The sequence below is a fragment of the Bos indicus genome, chromosome 2, assembly GCF_029378745.1.
Source record: "Bos indicus isolate NIAB-ARS_2022 breed Sahiwal x Tharparkar chromosome 2, NIAB-ARS_B.indTharparkar_mat_pri_1.0, whole genome shotgun sequence".
Taxonomy (NCBI): domain Eukaryota; kingdom Metazoa; phylum Chordata; class Mammalia; order Artiodactyla; family Bovidae; genus Bos; species Bos indicus.
The window spans coordinates 65409013-65426344 of NC_091761.1; the positions used below are offsets into that span (position 1 = coordinate 65409013).

General features: G+C 40.6%; 1 long non-coding RNA gene across 3 annotated transcripts in view; it reads right to left on the minus strand.

Moving 5' to 3' along the window:
- The window catches only part of LOC109568443 (uncharacterized), a 98942-nt gene that overhangs the window by 17115 nt on the left and 64495 nt on the right, over positions 1-17332 (minus strand). For all 3 annotated transcript variants that reach the window (XR_002182249.2, XR_011560960.1, XR_011560963.1), the window contains 2 exons: positions 13419-13641; positions 13065-13182 (listed from right to left, as the gene is read on the minus strand). This is a non-coding gene — a long non-coding RNA (uncharacterized lncRNA). The remainder of the gene's footprint in view (positions 1-13064; positions 13183-13418; positions 13642-17332) is intronic.

Below are 17332 nucleotides of genomic sequence, written 5' to 3' on the forward strand. Positions count from 1 at the left end.
CTAATGCTTCTTCCAGCCCAGCGTTTCTCACGATGTACTCTGCATATAAATTAAATTAGCAGGGTGACAATATACAGCCTTGACGTACTCCTTTCCTTATTTGGAACCAGTCTGTTGTTCCATGTCCAGTTCTAACTGTTGCTTCCCGACCTGCATATAGGTTTCTCAAGAGGCAGGTCAGGTGGTCTGGTATTCCCATCTCCTTCAGAATTTTCCAGTTTATTGTGATCCACACAGTCAAAGGCTTTGGCATAGTCAATAAAGCAGAAATAGATGTTTTTCTGGAACTCTCTTGCTTTTTCCATGATCTAGTGGATGTTGGAAATTTGACCTCTGGTTCCTCTGCCTTTTCTAAAACAGCTTGAACATCTGGAAGTTTATGGTTCATGTATTGCTGAAGCCTGGCTTGGAGAATTTTGAGCATTACTTTACTAGCATATGAGATGAGTGCAATTGTGTGGTAGTTTGAGCATTCTTTGGCATTGCCTTTCTTTGGGATTGGAATGAAAACTGACCTTTTCTAGTCCTGTGGCCACTGCTAAGTTTTCCAAATTTGCTGGCATATTGAGTGCAGCACTTTCACAGCATCATCTTTCAGGATTTGAAATAGCTCAACTGGAATTCCAGTTTCTATTTGACTTAGTCAAATAGAAAACAGCTCCAATTGACATTTTTCCAAAGAAGATATATAAATGACCAATTAACATGTGAAAGGATTCTCAAAATCATTAGTGATTGGTGGTGGTGGTGGTTAGCAGTGGTTTAGTCGATAAGTCATGTCCAACTCTTGTACTGTAGTTCACCAGGCTTCTCTGTTCGTAGGATTCTCCAGCAAGAATACTGGAGTGGGTTGCCATTTCCTTCTCCAGGTGATTTTTCCCACCCAGGAATCTAATCCAGGTCTCCTGCATCACAGGCAAATTCTTTACCAAATGAGCTATGAGGAAATCCCAAATACTGGAGTGGATTCCCATGCCCTCCTCCAGGGGATCTTTCCAACCCAGGGATAGAACCCAGGTCTCCTGCATTGTAGGCAGATTCTTTACCATCTGAGCCACCATGGAAGCCCAATAGGGATACACAAATCAAAAATAGGTACCACTTTAAACCTTCCATGGGATTTTCCAGACATGAATACGGGAGTGAGTTGCCATTTCCTTCTCCATTTAAACCTTCTAGGATTCGTAAAATAAAAAATTGAGAACATAACATTCTCTTGCTGAGGATATGGAGAAATTAGAACACTCATACACTGCTGGTAGGAATTTAAAGTGGGGTAGCCGCTTTGGAAATTACTCTGAAAGCTCCTCAAAAGTTTAAATATGGAGTTATGATATAAGCCAGAAATTCATCTCATAACTATGTACTCAAAAGAATTAAAAAGTAAGTTCACACAAAAATTTTTACCTGAATGTGCATTAGTACCATTATTCATAATAGCCTCAAAACGGATACAGCCAGAATACTCACCAGTGAATGAATGGAGGAAAAAATGTGGCATACACATGTGAAACTGTTGGTCACTCAGTTGTGTCCAGCTCTTTGCTACCCCATGGACCATCCACTAGGCTCCTCTGTCCATGAATTCTCCAGGCAAGAACACTGGAATGGGTTGCCATTTCCTTTTCCAGGGCATTGCCAACCCAGGGATTGAACCTGGGTCTCCCACGTTGCAGGCAGGCTCTTTACCATTGACCCACCAGGGAAGCCCTGGTATATGCATATAATCGAATATTATTCAGCTACAAAAAGGAATAAACTACTAAAATATGAATGACCACTGAAAATCTATGCCAATTGAAAGAAGTGAGGCTCAAAAAAATCACATATTGTATGAGTCCATTTATATGCAATGTACAGAATGGGTGAATTGAGATAGAAATAGAAAACAGAAAATAGAGATAGAAAACAGGTTAGGGACTTCCCTGACTGACCAGTTGTTAAGAGCTTCCAATGCAGGGGGTGAGGGTTAGACCTTGGTTGGGAAACTAAGATTTTTTTGGTGCAGCAAGGCCAAAAAATAAATTTAAAAAATAATAAAAAGAAAATAGATTAGTCATTGTCAAGGGCTGGAGGGAGAGAGGGATAGGAAGTAACTGCTAATAGGTATGATGCAACTTTGCGGAATGATGAAAATTTTCTTATCTTAGATTGTGGATTGTGCTATGCTCAGTTGCTCAGCCATGTCAGACTCTTTGTGGCCCAATGGACAGTAGCCTGCCAGGTTCCTCTGTGCATGGGCTTTTCCAGGCAAGAATACTGGAGTGGGGTGCCATTTCCTACTCCAGAGGATCTTCCCCACCCAGGGATTGAACCCACATCTCTTGTGTCTCCTGCATTGGCAGGCAGATTTTTTTTACCACTAGTGCCACCTAGGAAGCCCCTAGATTGTGGAGATGGTTGGAAAATTCTCTGAAAACATTAAAAAGCCATTCATTTGTGCTCTTTAAATGAGTGAATCATATGGTATGTGAACTATGTTTCAATAGGTCATTAAGAAATAAAAAAGACAGCTCTTACCTATTGATAAATAGTCAATAGCCGAGAATATTATTTTTGTTTTTCAGCAAACCTGTCAAAACCTTAAAGAGGAAAAGGTACCCCATATGGTCTGGAGGGCTGAAGTCTATACCAGGAAGGAATCTCTTAGTAGTGTGGCAGCAGTTAAGCAGTTGTACTTTTGAGAGGAGGCCCTAACCCTTTACGGGCCAGGAACAGATATGGTCTCCCTGTCTCCTTTTAAGGCAAACCTGCAGCTAGTGAGCTATATTCACAGATCCACTGCAATTCCATTTTGTCAGTCAGACCTCTGAAGTCTTAATCAGGGATTGCAATCTTTCAGAATATAGAACTACCTAGGTTGATTAGCTTGTCCTGGTTTACCCAGAAGTTTACCAGTTTCACACTGAAAGACCCACATCCCAGTAACCCTCTCCGTGCCAGGAAAATTAGGATAATTAATTATTCTCAGACAACCAGATAGAGCATAGCCTATGGTGAGCAGCTGTCTGTATTTGTTCTTATGATCAATAAGCTACAGAGGGCAGAAATTATTACAATAATCTTTTGCTATAGAAAATAGACTCATATCTTTTCCTCTGGAGTCCTGAGGCTCACTGCTGCTCTTTCCCACTGTGGAAGAATGACTGGAGCTTAAAAATAACCCAAGACAGTAAGCCATAAATCAGATTTAATACCATCAGAAAATACATCTTGGCAGTGGGATTCTGTCTCACTCACATATTCGAGCCATGCTGGAAAGTCACAGCAAACTTTATAGGATAGATAGACTGCTTGACGACAGGCAGAAACCACAAATCATAAATTTTGACCCGAAATTAAAACTATTGATAACAGGTGTTCATTAATGAAGGAACTTTTCAAGCACATATATAGGTCCTTGTCTAAAAATTTCCTGGAAGCTAATCATAGCTCTCTGAAACATCTATTTAATAAAATTTATAAACCATACCTAAACTGAAATCTGCCATATCAGAATAAGGTAATATAACATTAAAGGATTATTATTTAATCCATCTAAACTATTTATATTTTCCAGGGAAAAAATAACATTCATTCATAATCAGCTACTAACTGGGTAACCTCAGAAGGGAAAAATAGGTCCCAAGAATACTTTTCCAGTAATTTTAGTCATGCTTCCATATAGTAAACAAGAAACTGTGAAGGAAATGAACAAACAGTAGAAAAGTTTTATGTAAAAGAAAAAGCTTCAATGGCAATCTCAATGATGTATGCTTACTCTCCTGGCAGATCCTTAACTTCTGTGTCGTTCATTCAGATGTCTTAGGATCAGCTGAAGCAGAATGTTTTACAAAAATAAACTAACATGAAAACCTTTTCCCAATGTTCATGCAAAGAAGATAATTACAATTTCAGATGTAACGCCAGACTCGTCCTTTTCACATGATGATCTCGTGGTTTCTTAGTTGTGACACATAAAAAAGGTATTTGACCCAAATTGACTCAATTTGTTATATAGTTTATAGAATGTTAAAAGAAAAAAAAGGAGAGAAACATTCCCCCTTCCTTCCTTCTTTCCTTCCTTCTTTCTATCTACCTACCTCTAACTACCTTGACTTTTCTCTGTAGGTGTGTGTGTATGTTTTACAACTTGGCAGAGGCTGAAGGCACTTTGTTGCTTTGGAAGTCAAACACGTTTGTTACTCAGCTGATACATCCCACATGACAATCATAGGATAAGCTGGTTGTTTTTTCCAAGGTATCACTGCATCATGCTTCTCCTCCTGCTTCAAACTGGGTGTTCCTTGTCCTCAGCAATTTATTTTTTTGTTATGAACTTAAAGCTAAAGTCCATCGAATCCCAGATTTAAATGAATAAACACTGTTCACTTGGTGAAAGAGGGAAGTAACAACTGAGGAAGGCAAATGTTGGGTAAAAGATGTGTTTTATCATGAGCTTCTACAATCTCTGAGGCTGATGTGCCTCTAATCGGACCCAGAGCCCTTTCTCCATACTGAGCCAAAATAATAGGACTGTCTCTTTTTCTTTCACATTCCTCTAACTAGGAATCCAGGCTGTCTGTTGGGACATTTTCTCTCTCAGAGCTGGTCTTAGAGCGCAGATCAACCCATTATTACCCAGATAGAGTTTTGTTTTGTTTTGTTTTTAACCCAGCTTCCCATGAAACCCAAAACAGTACAAGGTCCTGCTTTCCCTGAAGATAGATGGCCTTGCACCTTATCTTCCAGAGTCCACATTGCATGAATTTAGCATCTACAACCTACAATAAATTTTTATTTATTTATAATAAATTACCTTACTGTGAAACTTTGTTTTATAATTTTTATTTTTTACTATTATTATTTAGCTGTGCTGGGTATTCACTGCAATGCACAGGCTCTTTGTCACAGTGCAGGGGTTTCTCTAACTGAGGTACATGGGCTTCTCTAGTTGTGGTGTGCAGGCATAGCTGCCCTGCAGCATGTGGGATCTTAGCTCCCTGACTAGGGATCAAACCCATGTCCCCGAAATTGGAAGGTAGATTCTTTACCACTGGACCACCACGGAAGTCTAAAACTAGGTGAAAGAAGGCCCTTTGAGTTTCTTTAGCTTTTGTGCTTAATTGGATCAACATTCCATTATTTCAACTGTTGGTTTTTCCACCTTAGGAAGGGAAAGGATGGAAATTCTTCCCTTGGAGGGGTGCCTTCCCGGCCTGGTGATAGGGAGCAGGAATTCAGTATGCTCAGCTTAGCCCCTATACCTCATTGTTGCTTCTCTGCCCCACCTCTCCTCAAGCATCTCTCATTCTATTTATCCATGGCATAAGCTTTCTATGTCAGGATCTGGCTGGAATGAGGAGACTTGAAGTTTAGTCAATCTGTAGGGAAAGTTATCAGGGGACCGAATTTTGGTTAATATCCATTCTCCAAACTGTCCCTTTGATTATTTTGTTTTTCAGCTGTCTGATTCCTGTGTCCACTTCTCAATGAGGTTTGAATTCAGAGGGCTGAAAGGAAATAATCACTTCTTCTATAGGAACAAAACCCCCCTCAAGGAACTTCCCTGGTGGCCCAGTGGTTAAGAATCTAACTTGCAGGGAACGCGGGTTTGATCCCTGCTTGGGGAACTAAGATCCCACATGCCATGGGGCAACTAAGCCCGCAGGTGCCAACAGAGACCCAGAGCAGCCAATAAAAAAGTAATTAAAGAAATCACACACACATAAAAGCCTTCCAACCTGTGGCTAAAATAACAAAGGTTTATTTCTCACTTATGTTACTTGTTCACAGGGTCTCTGGTCATTGTTTTTGACTATACACACCACAAAGTGGGAGTTTAGGGGTTTTAAAAATGGCTTAAATATTAGCATCCCTGAGTAGAATTTTATTAGAAAACAGAATAAGAAGAAATGTTCAGATTTGAAACCCACGATATAATTATAAAGACTGTCCCAGAACGCTGTTTTCAAATCTAACTCTTTCTATTGGGGGATATGTTTATAATAAACAATAAAAAAAAGGTATGATCTGCTGAATAGGTCTTTTCATATCCTCTGATTTATTTTCGGGAATACTTAATTCAGAGCTTTTCTTTCGGGGTGTTGGCACTTTCCCTTTTTGGAAATGAGTTGTACTAGACTGACCTCTATTATTTCTGGATTACATGCCAGTGATGGAAAGTGAATTGAGTGCTTTGAGGAGGGAAAAAAATCATTACCAGAAAGATGAATAGACTGATTTTGTACTGGGTTCCTAAAAGGAGGGGCTCTGGAAAGATCAGTGGTTTGAATTTTCTGGGAGACATATCTTCTTGGATACTCTTCAGAGTTGTGATAAATTCCTCCAGCAGCAGGTGGGAGGTAGGTCTATTGATAGCAGACTCTCTTCGGGCCCACTGACTTCAAAGAGAGGCCTCTCTTTGCTATGTGATATTCAGATACAAAAACTGCATTGGCTCTCAGATTTCAGGCATTTGGAAAAGAGTCAACAGCCAGCCAAGTTTACAAATTTATTGCTTTGCCATAGCATGGAGAGATGTTTTTCAACAAATATGTATTATTTTCTACTATGTGCCACACCGTGCAATGTGCTGATGACACCTAATCTACCTATTAGATCCACCTAAAAGACCTATTTAATAGAGCTTTTGTTATTGGAGGAGGGAGCTGAATCTAGCCGGTAAACAGCCTACAATTCAGTGTGAGAAATACCAAACTGAGGACACATAGGGTACTAAGCTTCTGTGCGTTTGTGCTTAGTCGCTCAGTCATGTCTGACTCTGCGACCCCTGGTGGACAATAGCCTACCAGGTTCTTCTGTCCCTGGGGATTCTCCAGGCAAGAATACTAGAATGGGTTGCCATGCCCTTCTCCAGGGGAATCTTCCCAACTCAGGGATCGAACCCAGGTCTCTGGCATTGTAGACAGATTCTTTACCATTCTTTACCACCACGGAAGCCCAAAAATACTGGACCGGGTAGCCTATCCTTTCTCCAGGGGAAATTCCCAACACAGGAATCAAATCGGGGTCTCCTGCATTGCAGGTGGATTCTTTACCAGCTGAGCTACCCAGGAAACCCTAACTAATCTTACACTGGAGGAAATCAGGGAAGACTTCCTAAAAGAATCAACCTGGAATTGTGATCTCAGGAACGACAGGACTTAATGTCGTTGGATGACGACGGAATGGATGACGGAATGAGCAAAGTCCCAGGGGCTGGAGAGCATATGGCATATTTGACAGCACTGAGAATATAAAGTTACATGCAGGGGTGAAGGAGAGAAATGTTTTTGTTTCTGTGTTTTTTAGGGAATAAATGAACAGGAAAGGGATGTGGCTTGAGGTTAAAGGGGTAAACAAATGCAATATCACGGAAAGTCTAGCAAACCATATTACAAAGTATGACCTCTACCTTTATGGAAATAGTCATTGAATAATTTTTAGCAGGAAAGTGGCATGATTGAATTTGTTTCTGGAGGCCACTCTGGTTGCTATGTTGAAAACAGATTGAGAAAGACAAAGTCTGGAGATAGGAGATTAAAACTCCAAAGCAGGATCTATGTAGCTATCCAAGAAAGAGACAATGGTCCTCTGAGATCATGTATTGGCTGTGGAATGTACAAGAGGGCAGATTCGAGAAAATTCTAGAAGGTAGAATTGACAGGACATGATATGTGGATGGTGTAGGAAAGGAGAGGGGGGACTTTAGCCTGCTACTGAGATTGCTCAAGTCTCTGGCTTGGACACTAGGTTGATAGTCAGGTCATCTATTGAAATGGGGGACCCAGAAGGAAGATCTGAGTCTAAGATTTGAGTCTAAGATTTGAGTCTAAGATCTGGAATTCAGTTTGGGACAGGTTGACTTGAGGTGTGTAGTGGACACTGGCAATGACCTAGTCATGTCCCTGAAGCCTACTATTCAAAGACATGAATTTGAGCAAATTCTGGGAGATAGTGTAGGAAAGGAAAGCCTGACATCCACAGGGTCACAAACAGTTAGACATGACTTAGGGACTGAACAATAAGTTCCTGTATGTGAAGAAAGCATCTGCATCTCTCTGCCTGTGGTCATTCCTTGCTCACTAAAGTGAGTTTTGCTTCAGGGCACATGTAGTCAGCTACAAAGTTTCAGGGAGTTGATGTCCCAAGAGTGACCAACCACAGTGAGGTACAGGAACTGATGAATCACAATCTTAGCTATCTTTCTCCTTTTGCCTCCACCGCACAGCTTTTGTGATCTCGGTTCCCCCATCAGAGATGGAACTTGGGCCCTCGGAGTCCTAACCACTGGACTGCAAGGGAATTTTTCTTGTTTTTCTACACACCATTTCTGAGGCATCTTCCATCCAGGGTTTAGAGGGTCCCATGAGACTAAGCCTCAGGTATCAACCACAATAGCTGTTCGTTGACACATCCTCTGCTGATTCTCTTTTTTTTCCTGTCTCATTCCCTTAGAAGGCCTCCAGAGATCACCTCCCCCCAAAATAAACCATTTGCACCCATACTGGAGTATCAGAGTCTAAAATGAAGCTGTTTTTGAAACAACCAAGTGGAGGTTTCAGAAGGCACATGGATATGAAGATTGGAAACTCAGGTGGAAACTTTGGGCTGGAAGATATTTAATATTTAGGAGTCATCAACATATGCTTTCTCATTGAGATAGTGAATGTAGATGATTTTTAATAGTCTGTAGAAGAAGTGGAAGGCCAATCATAAGTATTATTTAGGGGAAAGGCAAGGGAAGCACTGACCTCCAGGAGGAACATCCAGAGAGGCTGAAGGAGAAATGGGGAAGTGTAAAACCACACAAATCAGAATAAGTAAAATTATCTTATGACAGAGGAGTTATCAGAGATCTCTAAGAGAAGAAGGCAAAAAATAGTCACTGGATTTAGCTACAAGGAGGTAATTGGTGACCTTGGGAAACACAATTTCAATACAACGTAAAGGCAAAAACATCATAGATTAAGTCATGAATGAGAAGTGAGGAAAGTCTGGGCAGAGAACATAGACAATTCTTTCAATAAGTTAAGCAATGAAGGGAGAGAGACTAATAGAACAATAGCTGGAGAAATCTGCTGAGAAGAGGAGCAGGGTTTCCTGTAAAGCTCTTTCAAATTTCTGCCTAACTTTCTTTCCTGCCTCCCTGGATTTGTGATTTCATGTAGCTGAACCAGATAATCAGGAAAATATCAGTTCTTTGAAGTCAGCCCCTTGGCAATCTTCATTCCATCTGCATCCTTCATTCCCCCTTGCTGTGTACCATTGCATATTCACAGATTCCGAAGACTTAATGGATTCCTTTTTCATTCCTAGTTCCGTTATTAATACTGTATTATTATAGTGTTGTGTCAAATTCTTCTAGAATTAACCCTTCCAACTTGTGTGATACTCTTCTTATACACAGTAGACTGTTGTACAATAATCTGTGTTTGGCCTGAAAACAGTAGTGATTTTATTTATATTTTTATAAGAAACACAAAAATCAAAATTTCAAGCCAAATAGTAAATATATCATGTGGTAGAAAATAACATTTATAGGAATTTTTCCTTCAGTTCAGTTCAGTCATTCAGTCATGTTGGGCTCTTTGCGACCCCCTGAATTGCAGCATGCCAGGCCTCCCTGTCCATCATCAACTCCTGGAGTTCACTCAAACTCATGTCCATCGAGTTGGTGATGCCATCCAGCCATCTCATCCTCTGTTGTTCCCTTCTCCTCCTGCCCCCAGTCCCTCCCAGCATCAGAGTCTTTTCCAATGAGTCAACTCTTCGCATGAGGTGGCCAAAATACTGGAGTTTCAGCTTTAGCATCATTCCTTCCTAAGAACACCCAGGACTGATCTCATTCAGAATGGACTGGTTGGATCTCCTTGCAGTCCAAGGGACTCTCAAGAGTCTTCTCCAACACCACAGTTCAAAAGCATCAATTCTTCAGCACTCAGCTTTCTTCACAGTCCAACTCTCACATCCATACATGACTACTGGAAAAACCATAGCCTTAACTAGAAGGACTTTTGTTGGCAAATTAATTTTTCCTCAGCCTTCCTAAATTGGCAAGATAGCCACTCAAAGATTACGCTGCTGCTGCTGCTGCTAAGTGGCTTCAGTCGTGTCCGACTCTGTGTGACCCCATGGACAGCAGCCCACCAAGCTCTGCCGTCCCTGGGATTCTCCAGGCAAGAGTATTGCAGTGGGTTGCAATTTCCTTCTCCAATGCATAAAAGTGAAAAGTGAAAGTGAAGTCACTCAGTTGTGTTAGACTCTTTGTGACACCATGGACTGCAGCCTACCAGGCTTCTCCGTTCATGGGATTTTTCAGGCAAGAGTATTGGAGTAGGTTGCCATTGCCTTCTCCCAAAGATTATGAGGAAGCAATAAATAGTAAACATCAATGGAAGCAGCAGTTACCTATAGGCTCCCAGAGTGTACAGTCAATCTTTTTAAGATTCTTGTTTTTTTTTTTTTTTTGATGTGGACCCTTTTTAAAGTTCTTATTGAATTTGTTCAACATTGCTTCTGTTTTAAATTTTGGTTTTTTGGTTGCAAGGCATGTGGGATCTTAGCTTCCCGACTAGGCATTGAGCCCCACACTCCTTGCATTGGAAGGTGAAATCTTAGCCACTGAACTGCCAGGGAAGTTCCCAGTTGATCTTTATTAATGAGTCTTCTCTGGACCAAGTCCAGATCTGGAAAGTTCTTCATTGGCACTATCCCTATAAGGCTTTAATGAGCCCTATTCCATTCTATTATTAGGAAGCATCACTATGAACAAAGCTAGTAGAGGTGATGGAATTCCAGCTGAGCTATTTCAAATCCTGAAAGACGATGCTGTGAAAGTGCTGCACTCAATATGCCAGCAAATTTGAAAAACTCAGCAGTGGCCACAGGACTGGAAAAGGTCAGTTTTCATTCCAATCCCAAAGAAAGGCAGTGCCAAAGAATGTTCAAACTACTGCACAATTGCACTCATTTCACATACTAGTAATGCTTAAAATTCTCCAAGCCAGGCTTCAGCAACACATGAACCGTGAACTTCCAGATGTTCAAGCTGAAGTTCAAGTTTTAGAAAAGGCAGAGGAAGCAGAGATCAAATTGCCAACATCTGCTGGATCATGGAAAAAGCAAGAGAGTTCCAGAAAAACATCTATTTCTGCTTTATTGACTATGCCAAAGCTTTTGACTGTGTGGATCACAATAAACTGTGGAAAATTCTTCAAGAGATGGGAATACCAGACCACCTGACCTGCCTCTTGAGAAATCTGTATGCAGATCAGGAAGCAACAGTTAGAACTGGACATGGAACAACAGACTGGTTCCAAATAAGAAAAGGAGTTCGTCAAGTTCTGTATATTGTCACCCTGCTTATTTAACTTATATGCAGAGTATATCATGAGAAACACTGGGCTGGAAGAAGCACAGGCTGGAAGAAGCACAAGCTGGAATCAAGATTGCCAGGAGAAATATCAATAACCTCAGATATGCAGATGACACCACCCTTATGGCAGAAAGTGAAGAGGAACTGAAAAGCCTCTTGATGAAAGTCAAAGAGGAGAGTGAAAAAGTTGGCTTAAAGCTCAACATCCAGAAAACTAAGATCATGGTATCCGGTCCCGTCACTTCATGGCAAATAGATGGGGAAACAGTGGAAACAGTGTCAGACTTAATTTTTCTGGGCTCCAAAATCACTGCAGATGGTGACCACAGCCATGAAATTAAAAGACACTTACTCCTTGGAAGGAAAGTTATGACCAACCTAGATAGCATATTAAAAAGCAGAGACATTACTTTGCCAACACGGGTCCATCTAGTCAAGGCTATGGTTTTTCCAGTGGTCATGTATGGATGTGAGAGTTGGACTATAAAGAAAGCTGAGGGCCAAAGAATTGATGCTTTTGAACTGTGGTGTTGGAGAGTCCCTTGGACTGCAAGGAGATCCAACCAGTCCATCCTAAAGGAGATCAGTCCTGGGTGTTCACTGGAAGGACTGATACTGAGGCTGAAACTCCAATACTTTGGCCACCTCATGCGAAGAGCTGACTCATTGGAAAAGACCCTGATGCTGGGAAAGATTGAGGGCAGGAGGAGAAGGGGATGACAGAAGATGAGATGGTTGGATTGGGTTTGGGTGGACTCTGAGAGTTGGTGATGGACAGGGAGGCCTGGCATGCTGCAGTTCATGGGGTCGCAAAGGTCGGACATGACTGAACAACTGAACTGATTCCACTCTGGTCTGGGAGGGAAGGAGAGAAAAGGAAGGGAAGCAGAAAGATGAGTATCATCAATGTGTAGAAGGACCCTGGACCATGAGAAGGGAGCGCAAGGTGGTGGCCAGTTCACAAAGGGGTCATAGCCCAGGCTTTGGGGCTGACTTGTGTGGTAAGAGGTGCTACCTGAAGACTGCTGATTGGCCCCAGCTGCTCCCAGCCTAAGGTACACTACTTACACCATCATTCTCTAAGTGGAGAAGTCAAAGTCACTAAAAACTCAGGGATGATTAGATTTCCAGATTGATTGGCAGATCAGAAAAGGACATGAGGGAACAGGACACCATGCCAACAGGGAAGCAGGCAGCAGCCCCTGTTGTAGGTCACCCTAAACACATTAGACGAACTGGGCAGCAAAAGGAATTTAAACACCTTCCTGGAAAGTTCCACCCCTTCCTGGTCGCATTAATGACTTAGCATGTGAAAATGGTTCACAGGTCCTGAATATGCATTAAGCCTCTCTAAGCCATTTACTGGGCTTCTCAGGTGGTGCACTGGTAAAGAATCTGCCTGCCAATGCAGGAGACGTAGGAAACACAGGTTTGATCCCTGGGTCAGGAGGATCTCCTGGAGAAGAAATGGCAACCCACTCCAGTATTTCTGCCTGGAGAATTCTATGGACAGAGGAGCCTGGTGGGTTACAGTCCCTGGGGTTACAGAGCCAGATACAACTGAGCAACCACACACACACACAAGCCTCCTTCTAGACGCATTATGGCCATTATGTGATTTAATCTTACCCCCAGTTCAGTAGGCTCCTTTAGCACCTGTAATGAACAGAGAGAAAACTGAGGCCAGAGAAGTTTAGTTACTTACCTAAGGTCACACAGCTGATGCACTTCAGAGTTGAGATTCAAATTCTAGACGCTGATTCCAGAGCCTTTTCAACCAGGAAATACTTTATGCAGCTTTCTCTTCAGGATCATTTCTTCTTCTGTGGATGGATAATTCGAACCATCAGCCCATTTTGCCCTATAACAAGTGGCTTTTCCTAGAGCTATTTGTGTTGAAGTCTAGAAGAAATGTGTAAAATAAGTAGGCTATGAGAGAATTACCAGCAGGGGAAATATAAGAATGCCAGATAGCTGTTTTGCTCTTTTCATGTCTTCAAGAAGATAGTTAACTTCCAACTGCTTAGGTGAGAAATGGGGAGAATATGTAATAGTTTACCTCAACAAGTACTTGTTTAGTGTCTCCTCCAGGAACAAAGGTGACATGTGGTGTTTCACGCCATGTTTCAGGAAGGCCTGTTTGACTTGATTTTCCTCTCTACTTTGAGAGAGGTGAAGTTGCCAAGCCACTGTGAGACAAGGAACTGGTACTGGAATTGCTTTTTCAGATCTGACACTGCCCTGGAATCCTTACTTCCGTTGAGTCATCTTCATACTGGCACCTAAGGTGTGTTGTAACAACGAACCATAAAACTGTGTTACAGGGTGTGTCATGACCATCCACCAATGTCAACTTGGCTGGTGCATTTACATGAGAGGGAAATTACAATGTGTAGCCACTGTGTTCCCGTAATAATGAGACTCTGGAATTATTAAATACTCCCTGACTCTTTCTAAGAGAATCATGGAGAAGGTTAGGGTTGTCATGTTGAATAAGACAATATGATCGCAATATCAAATCACGAGCCAAACCCTGCTGACTCTTGGTATAGAAGCAAAATTTAAATGCTAAAGTTATGAACTCTAGCTTGGAGATAGCTCTTGCAAGAACCCCCACATTTAAGTGTATGTGTGCGTTTTAACCTAAAACATTTTTAGTTTATATATTATTATATAGCTATTTTGATTTTTTGCCTTTGAGGTAAAGTTCTATGAATTTTAACACATGTATAGATTCCTGCAACTACCTCCATGGCCAGGATATAGAACCATCCCATCATCCACCCTCCAAAAAAGACTCTCTCCTACCATCCCTCTATAGTCACTCACTCCCAGTCCCTGAAAACCACTATCTTCTTTTTTACAGTTTGTCTCTGAGAAAGCCATATAAATGGAATCTTACAGCATGTAACCTCCTGAGACAAGCTTTTTTCAATAAGCACAATGCCTGGATGATTCATCCAACTTGTGCGTGTATCAATACTTCCTTTCTATTTATTGCTGAGCAGTATTCCATGGTATGAATGAGTCATCATTATTAACCTCCTAAAAATTCATTATATTTTTAATTGAAGTTTAATTCATATACAATAAAATTAACCCCTTTACCTTAGTTTTTTTTTTTTTAAAAATGAAGAAATGAATCATGTGAACATCCTTACTCCATGAAAAGATATGCTTTAAACTGGAAACAGATTTTTGGACATGCCATGTTTGTCTGACTTTCTCCAGTAGATGGTCTCTATATTTGGAGAATTGTTCAGTACAGTTCTCTTTCCATCTGCTTGTACTCATGTCATTAACAAATAAATGTTCACTTCTTTCAACTGATTTCATATTGACTCTCCAACATTCTGCATTGTCTCTATTCTTTAGTGTTTTTTTTAATACATAATACCTGTACATTGCACAAAATACAAAATGGTACATACCAAGATAAGTAAGTCACACCCACTTTCTATCTCCCAGTAACTCAGTTTCCTTTCTGGAGCTAACAGTATCCTCAATTTTTTTTAAAAGCATCATTAGAGGTATACTATGTTTTTACAAATACATACATGTATCAATGTATTAAAAAGTATGTACATAGACATATATAAGTATACAACTATAGGTATGCACGTGTATTCAGCTTCTCAGTCATGTCTGACTCTTTGCAACCGCATGGACTGCAGCCCACCAGGCTCCTCTGTCCATGGAATTTTCCAGGCAAGAATACTGGAGCAGGTTGCCATTTCCTACTGCAAGGGATTTTCCCAACCCAAGGATCGAACCTGCATCTCTTGCATCCCCTGCATCAGCAGGCAGATTCCTTATCACTAGTGCCACCCAGGAAGACCCACAAATATATATATTAATATATTTTAATATAAACTATAAATAGATGCATATAAAAATCAATGCATATATGCATGCTGCTAAGTAGCTTCAGTCGTGTCCAGCTCTGTGCGACCCCATAGACGGCAGCCCACCAGGCTCCCCCGTCCCTGGGATTCTCCAGGCAAGAATACTGGAGTGGGTTGCCATTTCCTTCTCTAATGCAGGAAAGTGAAAAGTGAAAGTGAAGTCGCTCAGTCGTGTCCGACTCTTAGTGACCCCACGGACTGCAGCCTACCAGGCTCCTCCGTCCATGGGATTTTCCAGGCAAGAGTACTGGAGTGGGGTGCCATTGCCTTCTCCACCAGGCCCTCTGCTGCTGCTGCTGCTAAGTCGCTTCAGTCATGATTGACTCTGTGCAACCCCATAGACGGCAGCCCACCAGGCTCCCCCGTCCCTGGGATTCTCCAGGCAAGAACACTGGAGTGGGTTGCCATTTCCTTCTCCAATGCATGAAAGTGAAAAGTGAAAGTGAAGCCATTCAGTCGTGTCCAACCTGAGTGACCCCATGGACTGCAGCCTACCAGGCTCCTCCGTCCATGGGACTTTCCAGGCGAGAGTACTGGAGTGGGGTGCCATTGCCTTCTCCGGCATATATGCATATGCATACACACATACATTTTCCCCACACACAAATGGGGGCATATTCTACCCAATGTTCTGTACTTTGCCTTATTCTCTTAACTTCCCTTCTCTCAGAATTCTTTCCAGAAAAGTACACTCAAAGCAGTATAGTAAGTCCATTTTACTCTATTGTTTGAGTGTATTAGAATTTATTTAAGTATCACATTACTGATGGTCCAGCAAGTTTCTAAACTTTGTTCACACAAAGAATATATTGTTTTATTTGTATCATTTCATTTCACACAAATGGAAGCATCTTTATAGGATAATTTCTTAGAAGTGGAATTTCTGAGTCAAGGGATATATTCATTTCTATTTTTGAAAGATTTGGCCAAAATATCCTTCAGGACAGTCACATCAGTTTATATTATATTAGCAATGGATCACAGGGTTTCTACATTTATTTAGTAACTAATTATATTCAATGATAAGTATCAGAAAATCAGCATTAATAGCTTCTCAATCTTTATTTTTATGACATTAACACTTTTGAAGAGTTTAGGCCAGTTCAAAAACTGTCCTTCAATTTGGGCCTTTATTTTTTAAAAACAAAGAACCAATTGCAAATAACTCAAAGCAAAATACAAGGAAAACTTTTCAGATATAGACAAGAACAAGAAAAATAAAATTTAAAAATGTACTTAGTAAGAATACCTATCATTTGTGGGGGGTGAGGCTAAGAGGAGAGAAATAAGTGAGGAAAATTAAGAGGAACAAACTTCCAGTTACAAAATAAATGAATCGTGGGTATGAAATGTATAGTGTGCAGAAATAGTCAATAACTATGTAATATCTTGTATTGTGACAGATGGTAACTAGACTTAGTGTAGTGACAATTTTGAAATGTATAGAGATACTGAATCACTGTGTCATGTGCTAACAGTGTTGTAGCTACAATTTATTTCAAAAACAAACTCAGAGAAAAAGAGATCAGATTGTGATTATCAGAGGAGGGAAGAGAAAGGAGGAATTGGATGAACATTAGTCAAAAGGTACAAACTTCCAGTTATAAGATAAGTAAGTACCTATAATGTACAATTAACACTGTGATATAATGTACAACTAACTCTGTGGTATGTTATATATACAAACTTATAAGAGAGTAAATCCTAAGAGTTCTCATCACAAAGAAATTTTTTTTCTATTTCTTTAATTTTCTATCTATATGAGATGATGGGTGTTCACTAAACTTACTGTAGTCATAATTTCATGATGAATGTAAGTCAAATCATTATTCTGTATGCCTTAAACTTATACAGTTATATCTCAATAAAACTGGGGGAAAAAAAGAAGGAATACCTATCATATTTTGTTTGTTTGTTTGACTACTTACCATTTTTTGAGCACTTACTATATGGCAAATATTGAGTTAAGTATTTTGCTAGGGGTAACAGTGAACAGTTATTGGATGCTGAATTTGTGCCAAGTGAAGTGCAAAATTTTTTATATGCATTTATCTCCTGTATTCCTCAT